Source organism: Aulostomus chinensis, chromosome 2 (genome assembly GCF_037954235.1).
Source record: "Aulostomus chinensis isolate RoL2024-O1b breed Wild chromosome 2, RoL_Achi_v1.0, whole genome shotgun sequence".
In the NCBI taxonomy this organism is placed as follows: Eukaryota; Metazoa; Chordata; class Actinopteri; order Syngnathiformes; family Aulostomidae; genus Aulostomus; species Aulostomus chinensis.
In genome coordinates, this window is record NC_141321.1 from 8,163,685 (window position 1) to 8,178,358 (window position 14,674).

A 14,674-nucleotide genomic window follows, 5' to 3' on the forward strand; every position below is an offset into this window, starting at 1 on the left:
GTATTAATGGAGTGCTGCACCAAGTGTGTTCGACCAACGTCATTGGGGCCTGTGGCAAAAGAGTGACGATACTCATACAGCAGATTCCATAGCCGTTCCTGCTGCTCAGGATCTAGGCCTTCCAGATTCTTTTCCACATGTCTCGGACAGTCATAGTGACTACTGACTCTTCTCCGGAGCCAGGGGCTACACTTGCAGTCTGCACAATTGTAGGAAGTTGTGGCTGGACACTGGCATTAGGTTCTGGGCTCATGGGTTTGTCATTATGCAGTTGAAGAGGGCTTTCTGCAAAGGGGGTCTCCCATTGCGGAGGATTAGGAGAACATTCTGGGCCCGTCTGTGTATCACAATCCACATCTACCCTGTTGGCCATTCCCGATTTGAGGAGGTTTAGGAAGGGGATAGATGTCCCATCCTTGAAGTTTAAGGTATGTGCTTTGAAGTCCAATGTCACCCCTGCTGCACACAGAAAGTCCATGCCAAGTAAGCAGTCCTCTTTTATCTCTGCGATCCAGACTGCTTGGCAGGCTGAATAGGTCCCAACTTTGATCTAAACCTTGCACATTCCCAGCATGGGGGCTTTTCCGCCAGTAACTGTGGTGAGTGGCACGTCTGTGGCCTGGGTATGGGTTCCAGCAGGCAGGTGATCTGGGTGAAGGACCGATGCGGTTGAGCCTGTATCTAGCAAGGCTTGGGTCTGTCTGCCATTAACCAACACCGGTACCCTGCAGCAGTCAGTGGAGAGTGTTTTACCGGTGAAAAGAGCATGGGCGACAGGGAGATGGGGTGCCATTACGTTAGGCTTGGTGTCATCACCTCTGGGGAGTGAAGGTTGGCTCGGGTTGCTCCCCTCTACACCGAGCCCAGAGCGTTTCCCGGCTCCAATGCCTGCAGAGCAGGGTCAGGCACGGTACATTGATGCCACATGTGACCCCTCTGGTGGCATCTCCAGCAGACTGGGTTTTGCCGGTCTTGTGGCAATGGTGTTGTGCACTCCGAGGTGGTTGGGGGGGGTGTAGGTCCAGGGTACTGAAGATTATTCGTTTTAGGGCGCGTCGCCATCTGCCTGGTATGGTAGTTCAGGCCTTCTGTGAGAATGTCCTCCACTGCCAGTGCTTTTTCCAGTGCCGCCTCTAGGGTCTGTGGGTCAGCGAGCCGGACTTGCTGGCGTAATGGGAGGGGCAAGAGGCCACGAATGAACGCTTCCTTGGCTAGCACCAAGCGTGTTGCATCATCAAAGTCAGGGAATCCCCTGTGCGCAAGGTAGCATAACTCTGCTGCAAACACTCCCAATTTTTCCCCGGGTTCCCGTACCCGTTCATTGAACCTCTGACGTATCATAACTGCAGGAGTGGCGTTTCCAAAACGCCTCTCTAAGGCCTTGACTATAGCTTGTGGATTAGCCAGGTCGGCTGTGGTCACATCCAGCAGCACTTTTCTTGCCTCGCCTTCCAAAGCAGAGGCCAACTGAACAGCCCTTTCTGCAGGCGACCAGTCATTGGCTTTTGCTAGGAGTTCGAATTGCGCCCAGTAGGTTTCCCAAGAGGTGAGGCCATCATAGTGACCCACCTTGATGTGGCTGCTCTTGGGGGAGGGCCCTGGAGCAGGTTTCTGGAGGGTACTCAAGACAGCAGATAGTACAGTAGTCAGAGCCGGCACTAGGTCACCTGATTGGTCAGCAGCAGCAGCTATGGGGCGAACAGGGGCCTCAGTGGGGTAGCTACACCTGTCGAGGTGCCCGGTGGGGTAGGAACCTGCCTCTACGCCTTCTGGCGAATGGTGTTTGAATTTTGACTGCAGTACTTCCATGGGAACATTAGCATAGTGGTGATTAGCAACTGTAGCATTAGCATGGCTCCCAAATTCACGTGGTGGAACACTAAAGCCTGGTGATTCCTTTTCCATTATGGGCGTCATGTTGTTAAAAAAATGTTCAAAAGCACGCTCCATTGCAATGCACAATCATTGTGTGAATTCATCCTCTATTTTAGCAGTAATGTCCTTCTGTAACTCTGGGATAGAGCTTGGTTGGCCAACCGTTTTACCTTGGGGACGTGCCGGAAGAGTGACGTCATCGCTGCCGGATTGGCCGAGCTGATGTCTCCATACACATCGATTGTTTACCTCTGTTCCGCGGGAGCATGGCCCGGCAATCGCGGTGAATTGGATCGGACTTTTCTCTACAGCATCGGGGACGTCAGTCAGCAATGTGGCGGGTGGTGAGAGAGACATTTTATTATCTCTTCTCCTTACAACTTGTCTGGCATCAGTTGATTTTCCCGTTGGTGTTTCCGGCGGGGTGTACGGGTTGAAGAGGCCGGTCTTTTCACTCCATTCAGCCATCTCTGTTGTTCAGCGACAGCTAGCGGTTGCAGCGCGTAATTGTGTGTGGGGGATGGCTTGGCGATCCCACTTCTGACACCAATGTACCGTTTGCAGCCCCACAGCGTGGCTGGCTAGCTGGCTGAATGACGAGGACACAGTGGCTGACGTTTTAACCAGTACGCTGGCGTTTATTCCCTGACTGTACAGGCTAACCCGGGGTTGGAGGAGTGCCAAAACAAAACAGGCTATTAGACAAAAACTAGCTAACTAGCTCACTTAGCTCCATGGCAATATGTCCGTCTCCGTCTGCTTTCCCGAACTGCCCTCATCTCCCGCTCTCTCCCCCCTCAACCTTCTGTCCCCTCCCTAATCTGTAAACTGGCCTATCACCAAACTAAGGCAACTCCTTCCCCCCATGAACTCCCTGTAATTCCTCCCCCAGTCCTGCAGGATCGCTACAATATATACTGTGTGTGTGTGTATATACATATATATATATATACAGTATATATGTTTTTTTTCGTCACATGGCTATCTACTCCATGCTTTGGTCCAGCTGCTTTCACACAGTCAATGCACACATAGATGCTTCCAAACACCATATTCTCAAAAGGACTCAGGCGTGGATCAAAAACCATGCCTCGGCACAGAGTTCACACTTATCACAGGAACTGGACTTTGGGAAAAGTATGTTTATTTATTTATTTGACCATCCATGAAACACAACTTAGTGGCAAGTAACAGATCACAGGAATCCAGACAGGTAAATAAAGAGTGGTATCCGCATTTCTCCGTCACAGATATTGGCTGTTATGTGGATACATCTGTCCAAATTGCTCAGAATCATAAACACTACATGTCTTCCAAAGATTCCACATTATGGCCAAATCAGTCTGGAGACCTTTCTTGCATGTCATCCTCCCGTCTGGCTTTCCCACATTGCCTGAGTGCGTCACCGCTACACTATCAAATGGAAGCAACCCCCCATGAACTCCCCGTAATCCCCCCCCCCCAGTCCTGCAGGATCGCTACACAGCCCCCCCCCCCTCACTAAGTCCTCGTCCCCGAGGAAGAGAATCTCAAATCTTGGAAGCGATCCGGAAGGCGCCTTTCCCTCTGTGACCTCCTTACTCCTCCCTCCATCAGTGGAGTTTCAGTTGTTGTAGCCGGACTCCTTGGCACCACAGCCCCAAGTGGCGTCACCACTTCCCCTTGAGGAAGATTCTGCTGCTGCCTCGGTGGGGCCCTCCTGTGGCGAGATGACCTGACCCTTGCTCTGGGAGGGGTTGCTGTGAAGGCTGGCTGCTGGTCTCCCCAGTAAGGTGCCATCCTGTCCCGGTGCAGTACAACCGTGCGTCCTCTGGGGGCAAGTTTGACTCTGTACACAACCTCACCAACTCTCTCAACCATGTAACAGGGACCGACCCAGGAGCTGTCCAGCTTGGGGCAACGCCCCTTTACTCTTTTCGGTCCATACACCCAGGTAAGGTCCCCAGACTGGAAGTCCTGACCACTGACAGGTGCATCATAACATCGTTTCTGGCGGACCCCTGCCTGCTGTGACTGGTGTCTGGTGAATCTATGAGCCATTTCCAGGCGGTCCTGTAACTGCCTAGCATACTCTGGACCGGCGATAGTGTCTGGTGCATCGGGTGGTCGCCCATTGACCAGTTCCGGTGGTGTCCTGAGCTCCCTGCCCAACATCAGCAATGCAGGGGTACAGCCAGTGGATTCCTGGACTGCACTGCGGCACGCCATGAGGATGAGGGGTATCTGCAGGTCCCAGTCACTCTGGTCCGGGGCAGTGGAGAGGGCTAACTGGGCACTCAAGGTCCGCATGAATCGTTCTACCAACCCGTCGCTCTGTGGGTGAAGTGGGGTGGTTCTGGTCTTCCGGATGCCAAGCTGGGTACACATAGCGGTGAAGACCTGTGACTCAAAATTTCGCCCTTGGTCTGAGTGAAGCTCAGAGGGTGTTTCAAAGCAACTGAACATTCCTTGTACCAAAGCTTCAGCGACGGTTGTTGCCTCTTGGTCAGGAAGGGGGTAAGCCTCTGGCCACTTTGTAAAATAGTCAATGGCCACCAACACATACCGGTTCCCTCTGCTGGTACAGGGAAGTGGACCCAACATATCGACTGCTACTCTGTCCATTGGTGCCCCAACGCTGTGCTGTTGCAAGGGTGCATGGGACTGACCTTGAGGGCCCTTGCGGGCTGTACAGGAATCACAGCGGCGGCAGTAGTCTTCAACATCCCTTCGGCTCTGCCTCCAATAGAATCCCTGCCTCAGCCGTCTCAATGTCTTTGTCATTGAGTAGTGACCTACTCCAGGAGATCCATGATGTGCCTCCAGCACTTCACCCCGAAGATCCTTCGGTACAACCACCTGCCAGCGCGGTTCTCCAGTGGCTGGCTCACGCCAACACCTCTTCAGGACTCCTTCCTGGAGCTCCACCCCAGGCCACTGGGACCACAGACCCCTGACTGTGGCAGACTGGGCGACCACATCCTCCCAGGGTGGCCTGTTGTCTGTTTCTAGCCATCCCATGACCATTTTAAGGTCAGGGTCTTTGGCTTGCAGCTCACCCCACCCTCTCGCATCACCTGGTAACAGGGCTCGGCAGACCACCTTCCTGGTCCCTCGGCTAGCCACCTCCCTTTCCTCGACCCGGTCGCAGTTGTGACAGCTGGGGGCACATGGTCGACGGTAGAGGCTGTCTGCGTTCCTGTGACTCTCACCGGCTCTGTGCTGTATGGTGAACTGAAAGGCCTGCAGCTGTTCGATCCATCTGGCGACTTGTCCCTCCGGCTCTTTAAAAGACATGAGCCACTTCAAAGCAGCATGATCAGTACGGATGGTGAACGGAAGGCCGCAGAGGATGTGCTTGAAATGGTTGACTGCATCGATCACTGCCAAGAGCTCCCTACGAGTCACACAGTAGTTCCTCTCTGGCTTCTCAAGGGTACGACTATGGTAAGCAATAACGCGCTCTCCTTCAGGGGTCAGCTGTGAGAGCACAGCGCCAAGGCCTGTATTGCTAGCATCTGTGTCAAGGATAAATGGCAAGTCTGGGTTTGGTGCTGCTAGGACCGGGTCTTTGCATAAGGCCTGTTTCAGACTGTGAAAGGCTTCATTCTGTTCCGGTCCCCACTCAAACTGTGTGTCCTTGTGCAGTAGGTTGAACATGGGAGCAGCAACTGTAGAGAATCCAGCCACAAAGCGTCGGTAATAAGATGCGAGGCCTAAGAAGGACCTCAGCTGGGGGACGTCGGTAGGGGTAGGCCAATCCCAGACAGCAGCCACCTTGTCTGGTTCCGTCCTGATGCCAGCTCCACTGACCTTGTGCCCCAAGAAAGAGACCTCCTAACGCAGAAAACTACACTTCCCTGGATGCAGCTTTAAGCCTGCAGACCTGATCCGCTGCAGTACCTCCGCTAGGCTCTCAAGTGCAGAGTCAAAGCATGGCCCATGAACAAGGAGGTCATCGAGCTAGACAAGGCAGCGCTCCGGGGGAACACCCACAAGGACCCTCTCCATCAGCCTTTCGAATGTGGCCGGGGCATTGCATAGCCCAAATGGCATGGCAGTGAACTGCCACAGGCCACGTCCCGTGGTAAAAGCAGTCTTGGCTTTGTCCTCCGGAGCCAGGGCCACCTGCCAGTACCCACTCCGGAGGTCCAATGAGGAGAACCACGATGAGCCAGCCACATAGTTGAGGGACTCATCTATCCGGGGCAGTGGGTAGGAGTCCTTCACTGTTTTATCATTAAGTGGTCGATAGTCGACACAGAATCTTTAACTTCCATCTTTCTTGGGAGCCATTACGACTGGTGACCCCCATGGACTTTCCGATGGCTCGATAATGCCAGCCTCCTTCATCTCCTGTAACATCTGGTCAGCAGCAGCCTGGCGAGCTTTAGGCAATCGTCTAGGCCGCTGGCGGATTGGATGTGCATCCCCTGTATTAATGGAGTGCTGCACCAAGTGTGTTCGACCAACGTCATTGGGGCCTGTGGCAAAAGAGTGACGATACTCATACAGCAGATTCCATAGCCGTTCCTGCTGCTCAGGATCTAGGCCTTCCAGATTCTTTTCCACATGTCTCGGACAGTCATAGTGACTACTGACTCTTCTCCGGAGCCAGGGGCTACACTTGCAGTCTGCACAATTGTAGGAAGTTGTGGCTGGACACTGGCATTAGGTTCTGGGCTCATGGGTTTGTCATTATGCAGTTGAAGAGGGCTTTCTGCAAAGGGGGTCTCCCATTGCGGAGGATTAGGAGAACATTCTGGGCCCGTCTGTGTATCACAATCCACATCTACCCTGTTGGCCATTCCCGATTTGAGGAGGTTTAGGAAGGGGATAGATGTCCCATCCTTGAAGTTTAAGGTATGTGCTTTGAAGTCCAATGTCACCCCTGCTGCACACAGAAAGTCCATGCCAAGTAAGCAGTCCTCTTTTATCTCTGCGATCCAGACTGCTTGGCAGGCTGAATAGGTCCCAACTTTGATCTAAACCTTGCACATTCCCAGCATGGGGGCTTTTCCGCCAGTAACTGTGGTGAGTGGCACGTCTGTGGCCTGGGTATGGGTTCCAGCAGGCAGGTGATCTGGGTGAAGGACCGATGCGGTTGAGCCTGTATCTAGCAAGGCTTGGGTCTGTCTGCCATTAACCAACACCGGTACCCTGCAGCAGTCAGTGGAGAGTGTTTTACCGGTGAAAAGAGCATGGGCGACAGGGAGATGGGGTGCCATTACGTTAGGCTTGGTGTCATCACCTCTGGGGAGTGAAGGTTGGCTCGGGTTGCTCCCCTCTACACCGAGCCCAGAGCGTTTCCCGGCTCCAATGCCTGCAGAGCAGGGTCAGGCACGGTACATTGATGCCACATGTGACCCCTCTGGTGGCATCTCCAGCAGACTGGGTTTTGCCGGTCTTGTGGCAATGGTGTTGTGCACTCCGAGGTGGTTGGGGGGGGTGTAGGTCCAGGGTACTGAAGATTATTCGTTTTAGGGCGCGTCGCCATCTGCCTGGTATGGTAGTTCAGGCCTTCTGTGAGAATGTCCTCCACTGCCAGTGCTTTTTCCAGTGCCGCCTCTAGGGTCTGTGGGTCAGCGAGCCGGACTTGCTGGCGTAATGGGAGGGGCAAGAGGCCACGAATGAACGCTTCCTTGGCTAGCACCAAGCGTGTTGCATCATCAAAGTCAGGGAATCCCCTGTGCGCAAGGTAGCATAACTCTGCTGCAAACACTCCCAATTTTTCCCCGGGTTCCCGTACCCGTTCATTGAACCTCTGACGTATCATAACTGCAGGAGTGGCGTTTCCAAAACGCCTCTCTAAGGCCTTGACTATAGCTTGTGGATTAGCCAGGTCGGCTGTGGTCACATCCAGCAGCACTTTTCTTGCCTCGCCTTCCAAAGCAGAGGCCAACTGAACAGCCCTTTCTGCAGGCGACCAGTCATTGGCTTTTGCTAGGAGTTCGAATTGCGCCCAGTAGGTTTCCCAAGAGGTGAGGCCATCATAGTGACCCACCTTGATGTGGCTGCTCTTGGGGGAGGGCCCTGGAGCAGGTTTCTGGAGGGTACTCAAGACAGCAGATAGTACAGTAGTCAGAGCCGGCACTAGGTCACCTGATTGGTCAGCAGCAGCAGCTATGGGGCGAACAGGGGCCTCAGTGGGGTAGCTACACCTGTCGAGGTGCCCGGTGGGGTAGGAACCTGCCTCTACGCCTTCTGGCGAATGGTGTTTGAATTTTGACTGCAGTACTTCCATGGGAACATTAGCATAGTGGTGATTAGCAACTGTAGCATTAGCATGGCTCCCAAATTCACGTGGTGGAACACTAAAGCCTGGTGATTCCTTTTCCATTATGGGCGTCATGTTGTTAAAAAAATGTTCAAAAGCACGCTCCATTGCAATGCACAATCATTGTGTGAATTCATCCTCTATTTTAGCAGTAATGTCCTTCTGTAACTCTGGGATAGAGCTTGGTTGGCCAACCGTTTTACCTTGGGGACGTGCCGGAAGAGTGACGTCATCGCTGCCGGATTGGCCGAGCTGATGTCTCCATACACATCGATTGTTTACCTCTGTTCCGCGGGAGCATGGCCCGGCAATCGCGGTGAATTGGATCGGACTTTTCTCTACAGCATCGGGGACGTCAGTCAGCAATGTGGCGGGTGGTGAGAGAGACATTTTATTATCTCTTCTCCTTACAACTTGTCTGGCATCAGTTGATTTTCCCGTTGGTGTTTCCGGCGGGGTGTACGGGTTGAAGAGGCCGGTCTTTTCACTCCATTCAGCCATCTCTGTTGTTCAGCGACAGCTAGCGGTTGCAGCGCGTAATTGTGTGTGGGGGATGGCTTGGCGATCCCACTTCTGACACCAATGTACCGTTTGCAGCCCCACAGCGTGGCTGGCTAGCTGGCTGAATGACGAGGACACAGTGGCTGACGTTTTAACCAGTACGCTGGCGTTTATTCCCTGACTGTACAGGCTAACCCGGGGTTGGAGGAGTGCCAAAACAAAACAGGCTATTAGACAAAAACTAGCTAACTAGCTCACTTAGCTCCATGGCAATATGTCCGTCTCCGTCTGCTTTCCCGAACTGCCCTCATCTCCCGCTCTCTCCCCCCTCAACCTTCTGTCCCCTCCCTAATCTGTAAACTGGCCTATCACCAAACTAAGGCAACTCCTTCCCCCCATGAACTCCCTGTAATTCCTCCCCCAGTCCTGCAGGATCGCTACAATATATACTGTGTGTGTGTGTATATACATATATATATATATACAGTATATATGTTTTTTTTCGTCACATGGCTATCTACTCCATGCTTTGGTCCAGCTGCTTTCACACAGTCAATGCACACATAGATGCTTCCAAACACCATATTCTCAAAAGGACTCAGGCGTGGATCAAAAACCATGCCTCGGCACAGAGTTCACACTTATCACAGGAACTGGACTTTGGGAAAAGTATGTTTATTTATTTATTTGACCATCCATGAAACACAACTTAGTGGCAAGTAACAGATCACAGGAATCCAGACAGGTAAATAAAGAGTGGTATCCGCATTTCTCCGTCACAGATATTGGCTGTTATGTGGATACATCTGTCCAAATTGCTCAGAATCATAAACACTACATGTCTTCCAAAGATTCCACATTATGGCCAAATCAGTCTGGAGACCTTTCTTGCATGTCATCCTCCCGTCTGGCTTTCCCACATTGCCTGAGTGCGTCACCGCTACACTATCAAATGGAAGCAAAAACACCCAAAACATAATCCTGGAAAAATCACAAACAACTTCTGAAAATCATGTATAATCACCACTGTGGGTGGCAACTTCCTAGAAACAAGTCAACAAAAGGGAATAGGAAAATAAAGAAATGCGTGTCATCTCACTGGTATGCCTGTACATCTTGGGTGAGGTGGAGCTCCCTTCTGCCGGGAGGTGATGTTGCCCCGTGGATCTGAGGCCAGGAGGCTTTGTGGCTCCTCGCTGGTGTTAGAATGCTGACACAAGTGTGCCTTCATTCGCTTTCTGCAGGAGCTCCTGAAAGCGCACACCTCCTAGCAACCGAGCTCCCTCTCTCTCTCTATCTGTGCCTCTGTCTCTCTCTCTCACACACACACACACACACACACACACACAGAGGAAACATTCTCCCCTCTGGGTGTTCTGACGGGGGCCAGGGTGTGATTTGGTTAGGAATGGGGAACAACAAAGAGGTGCCTCTTGTTATTCTGATGTACATCCCATCCTCTCAATTTATCAGATGGTCTCTTTGAATTAGTGGAGGCAAATCAAACACAGTCAGTGATTCTGTAGCCGTTTCATTCATTTGTCCATCCGCCCAGCCACACTTGGTCCCATTACTTAGACAGACTGTTCCTGCGCAAGAAGCATGCATTTGTTGTCACACAGACATTGATGTATGTGCGTGCCTGTGTTTATCCCCGATCTCAAGGGACGGATGAAGTGGAATCCAAAAAGTTAAAAAAAAAAAAAATCCCAAACCGCCGCACACACCTCTTAGTTAAGTGGAACACAGCAAGGTCATTTGCTTGTGAGCAAGAAGATGAAAGTACATTGCTTAAGTCAAAAGTAAAGATGAAAATGGGCTTTGCTTGCCATTAATTTGCATCGTACCTAAAATATCTTTACTATAGACAATAAGATAAGATCATTATAATAATTATCTAATATTATTATGAGATAATTCAAAAACCCAAACTAACCCTAGCATCAGCTTGAGAGCAAAAACACAAATTATTACTTTTTTATATAATTGTAAATCAATTTAGGTGTCAGTGGGTTAAAAGTGGTGATTTCATTTTTCAAAGTATCATTTGTAGAGTGGGCTATCGTAACCTGTTGTCCTCAGCAAGCTAGCAGCTTGTCTTGTAATACCACTTTGTTCCTAAAGAGGTGACAGTGAGACACAGTAGCATGAAGGTGGACGGCTGCTGTCTCTCGGGAGCTCGCCATTTGGCACTGGTGTGTAAGTTTAGCAGGAAGACGCTGCAGCTGCACCAGAGGACTGTGTCCGTACTCATGGAGTCACTCAGTAGCTCTTCATGGATGATGTATGCGTTCCATACTGGAGACGTGCAGTGGTCCACACGAGAAGTCTTCACAGGTTCAAAATATCATGTCCAAACCTGAAGAGACCCAGAAATACACTCCCGGAACTGAGAAACGCCAGTCAGCCATGAACCTGAGACACTGAGACCTGACTGCCATTTAAAGTTTCCGTTATTATTACCGTTGCAACTTACAAGTTGTCAACGCGAAACTTGGCGTCTCACCTAATGAGGAGGCCGTCTCCTCTTGGTGCTGCCTGACTGTGACGTGATGCACATAATCCACCCAGTGAAAAGAATCCTTGCCAAGAATGTTGGAGATGAAAATAAATCCAGGCTCTGAGTTCTTCCACGTCTAATCCTCGTTATTACGGCAATGGTCACGATGACAATCACTCTAAAATGATACATTTTCTTACTGCCGTGACTCATTTAAGTTCAACTTTACATCTCGTGCCTAACGTAACAGGTGCAACGATAACTTTGACCGTTTGCCATTTTGAACTGTGACGTTTTGTACTTGGCTTCCCATTCACTCAGCTGCTTTGCTGCAGAGCACTGATACACTGAACACTGGTGAGACGACGCACCTACCTGCGGCTCACAGTCACTACACTCATCCATGTGTTTCAACATTACACCTAATAATAAGCAGTCCAGAGGCCTGCAATAGTAGAGCAGAAATCAACGGTTGGTACCCCACCCATAGGGGTCTCGGAAATTCAGGTCTGAGTGGCCCCGTGAAGACGCTCTGACCTGACCAGCAGCTTCCAGGATATGCTCAGGCATCATTCTACCAGTCTCTTATCAAGGCTGATGAGGACGAGGAGGCTGATTGTTAACTGACTGGTAAATGGAGAGTTTCACCCGCAGCTCTTGGTGACGAACTTACTGCTCTCTTGTTTCTGACAGCAGGAGGGGACTCCCTCAGTATCAAGCCTGGCTCTCTGTCCCACCCGCTCAGTGTTGAGGAGGCCTCATCTGAACCCGAGCCCATCCTCCCCAGCTCCCAGGTGGTTGCGGCTGTCACCTGGGAGATTGAGTCCCCCATCTGGGAAGCCCGGCGCACTCACCCAGATCCTGGTGACAGACCTGGCCTCTTCATCCATGAATCAGGTCCCTCTCAGGTCTTGCAGTGGCTCCATACACTCTGCTTCTCTTGTTACCAGGAAGTTACTCGCCCCCCCATCACTCATCAGACACCACGTCACACAAGTCGTGTTCCCTTGTCCTGATGCCACCTGCGTCTTAACTGGAAAGAGGAACGAGGCAACAACTTCAGCTCAGTGGTCTTTTGAGCTGGACCAGTAATTCTCAGTGACTCGTCCCTCCCCAACAGAACAAAGCAATGCTTGGCCGCTGGCCCTTACAACTTTCCTGGCAAATGAACACTGTCATCCATCTGTACTCCTTCTTGTCCTCTTTTCTTAAAAGCCCAGAGGTGAAACCAGCAATTAAACTTACAAGCCTCAGTCATGGAAAGGTGCTTCAAGGTTTTCTCTGAGGGCTCAAGCAAGTTCAGGCTCTCTCTCTGCTATGTTAAAACATGACAAAAATGTCCAGCATCATTAGGGAGCACAATTAAGTGACAGCGAGGAAGCTTTTTTTTTTTATTTTTTTTAGATGTATTGTAAAGAGGTTTTGACATCTTTCCCATAACAGCCCCTACCGTCAGTAGAACCATCAAAATCAAATCCGCGTATCAAGCAGCCGTACACTGACAGCTAGTTAATGACACGCTCCGCTTTGAAAAGTGACATAAAAGGCAGGCAAGCAAACGCAGGGAAGAGAAAAAAGGATCGTATACGAGGAAATGAAAGTGCAGACATGAATGGACGGGTATTTCCTACGACTTTATGAGCAGATACAAACATTTGAAATGTGGAAAAACTACAAACAAAACCGCTTAATGAAGGAAAAAAGCAGAGAAGCACATTCAAGGACTTTATAATTGTCCCTCGCTGAAGCTCGGCCAAGCTCTGCAATCAGCTGCATTGACACCAAAGAGGGAGGCGGTGGGGGAGATGGCAGGAGGCAGAGAACTGGGCTGCAGAGAGACTTTAATTTATTGGTATATTGTAGAACATCAGCAAAGACTTCCCTGCTGTGAATGACTTCTATGTTCTCAGATAACCTCTTTAATGCCGGCCTCTGCACTGCCACCTGCGTTTTTTCAGGAGTCATTATTATTATTAAGAGGGAAAATGGGATCATACGGTAAAACGTTGGCCCAGTTGTAAAAGACGATGCATTTGCGTCACGGTTTTTATCAGGTTTTTTTCTTGAAGCCCAAGCAGTGGTTTCATCTCCTGTTAGCAAAACTGGCACTATTAGAATAATGACTTTTCTAATTTATACTTTTTTTTTTCCAACAGCACATCGCATGTGACATTTTCTTTTAAGTTAGCCACTCAAAAATAATCAGACCTCATATTTACTGTGATGGATGTATCATTTATGATTCAGTCTTTGAACTTCAAAGACACATTAACCAGCAACACTGCACTGAAGTGGAATCACAAGCTTCCAGAAATGTAGAAAAAAAGTGTATCGTCTGCTTGCAGCGGCAAAGAGTTTTTAGAAAACTGAACATTAAAGCGTTACATCATCCAAAAAGTGTATCTTGCCTGTCATGTCCTCCAAAAGAGTTGTCCTTTTTACCTCCTACATCACTTCTTTGTGATTCCAGAATACAGAAAGAGTCACCCACATGTTTCGTTTGAAGCCAATGGTGACTGATAGCTAAAAGCAGCAAAGCTGTCCTTTAACAAACTATCTAATATATTGTCTGGTGTAGCAAAGGTTTTCTCTGTTTTGCTGTATGGTCAGCAATCCACCAGCACTTTCACTGGTGGTTGAACAACTGTGAACAAGTGTGACGAGCGGGCGCATTCAGCCGAACCAACTCTTGGATGCTTGTTCATGGTGACATCGTGTTATACGAGGCGTGTTTAGCAAAGTACACTTTTCGGGTGAAGGATCTCTTTAACAAGAACATGGCCTTCTACAGAATAAATAGAATACGCTGCTGCTGCGGCCCCATCCGGGCCGTTTCACACAATTTGAACTTTTTGTTCTGATCATGGACTCTGATGAGGATGCTGGCGCTCCTAAGTTTTGATTTTTCATTTGTTTGGTTAATGTTGTTTGTTTCAACCTGCCACATGTCGACCGACACTGACAGTTGTGTAAGGTGACGTGCAAAACCTCTTGTTGCCCCGCCAAGCATGTTGGGGACAATATTTCACACTGGTTATTTGACTGAAGGCAGAACATGCATCCTGGTTCTGTTTAGTTTAACTGCCTCGAGACTTTAGCATACTGCTACGCTAGCCAGCGGCCATAGATTTACATTTTTTAGATGTTGATAAATTTAGAGGCACTGTTTAACACCTTGGCTTTGATTAGCATTCTCAGCTTAGTGTGGTTTGCATCACCTTTGGGTGCTCTGTCCTCCTCCCACAGACCAGAAGTATTCATTGATGGTGGAACTAACTATCCCACGCTTGATGTCTGCGGCAGCCCTGCGAGTGACTGACGACCCCTTTCAGGCCGTACGTGTCTCACCCACCCCCGCCTGGGATACACACCTGACCCATTAATGCTTGTGTCAAAAGGGTTTGTTAATCTTTTTTAAATGAAGCAAAGTAGAGAATATGTCCGCTGTGCACACCTGGCAGGCGGGGCAGAAGACACAACCTTCGCCGAGCAAGACAACAGAGCCAATTTCTTAGTTCCTGTGAGTTACTAGAAAAAACAGT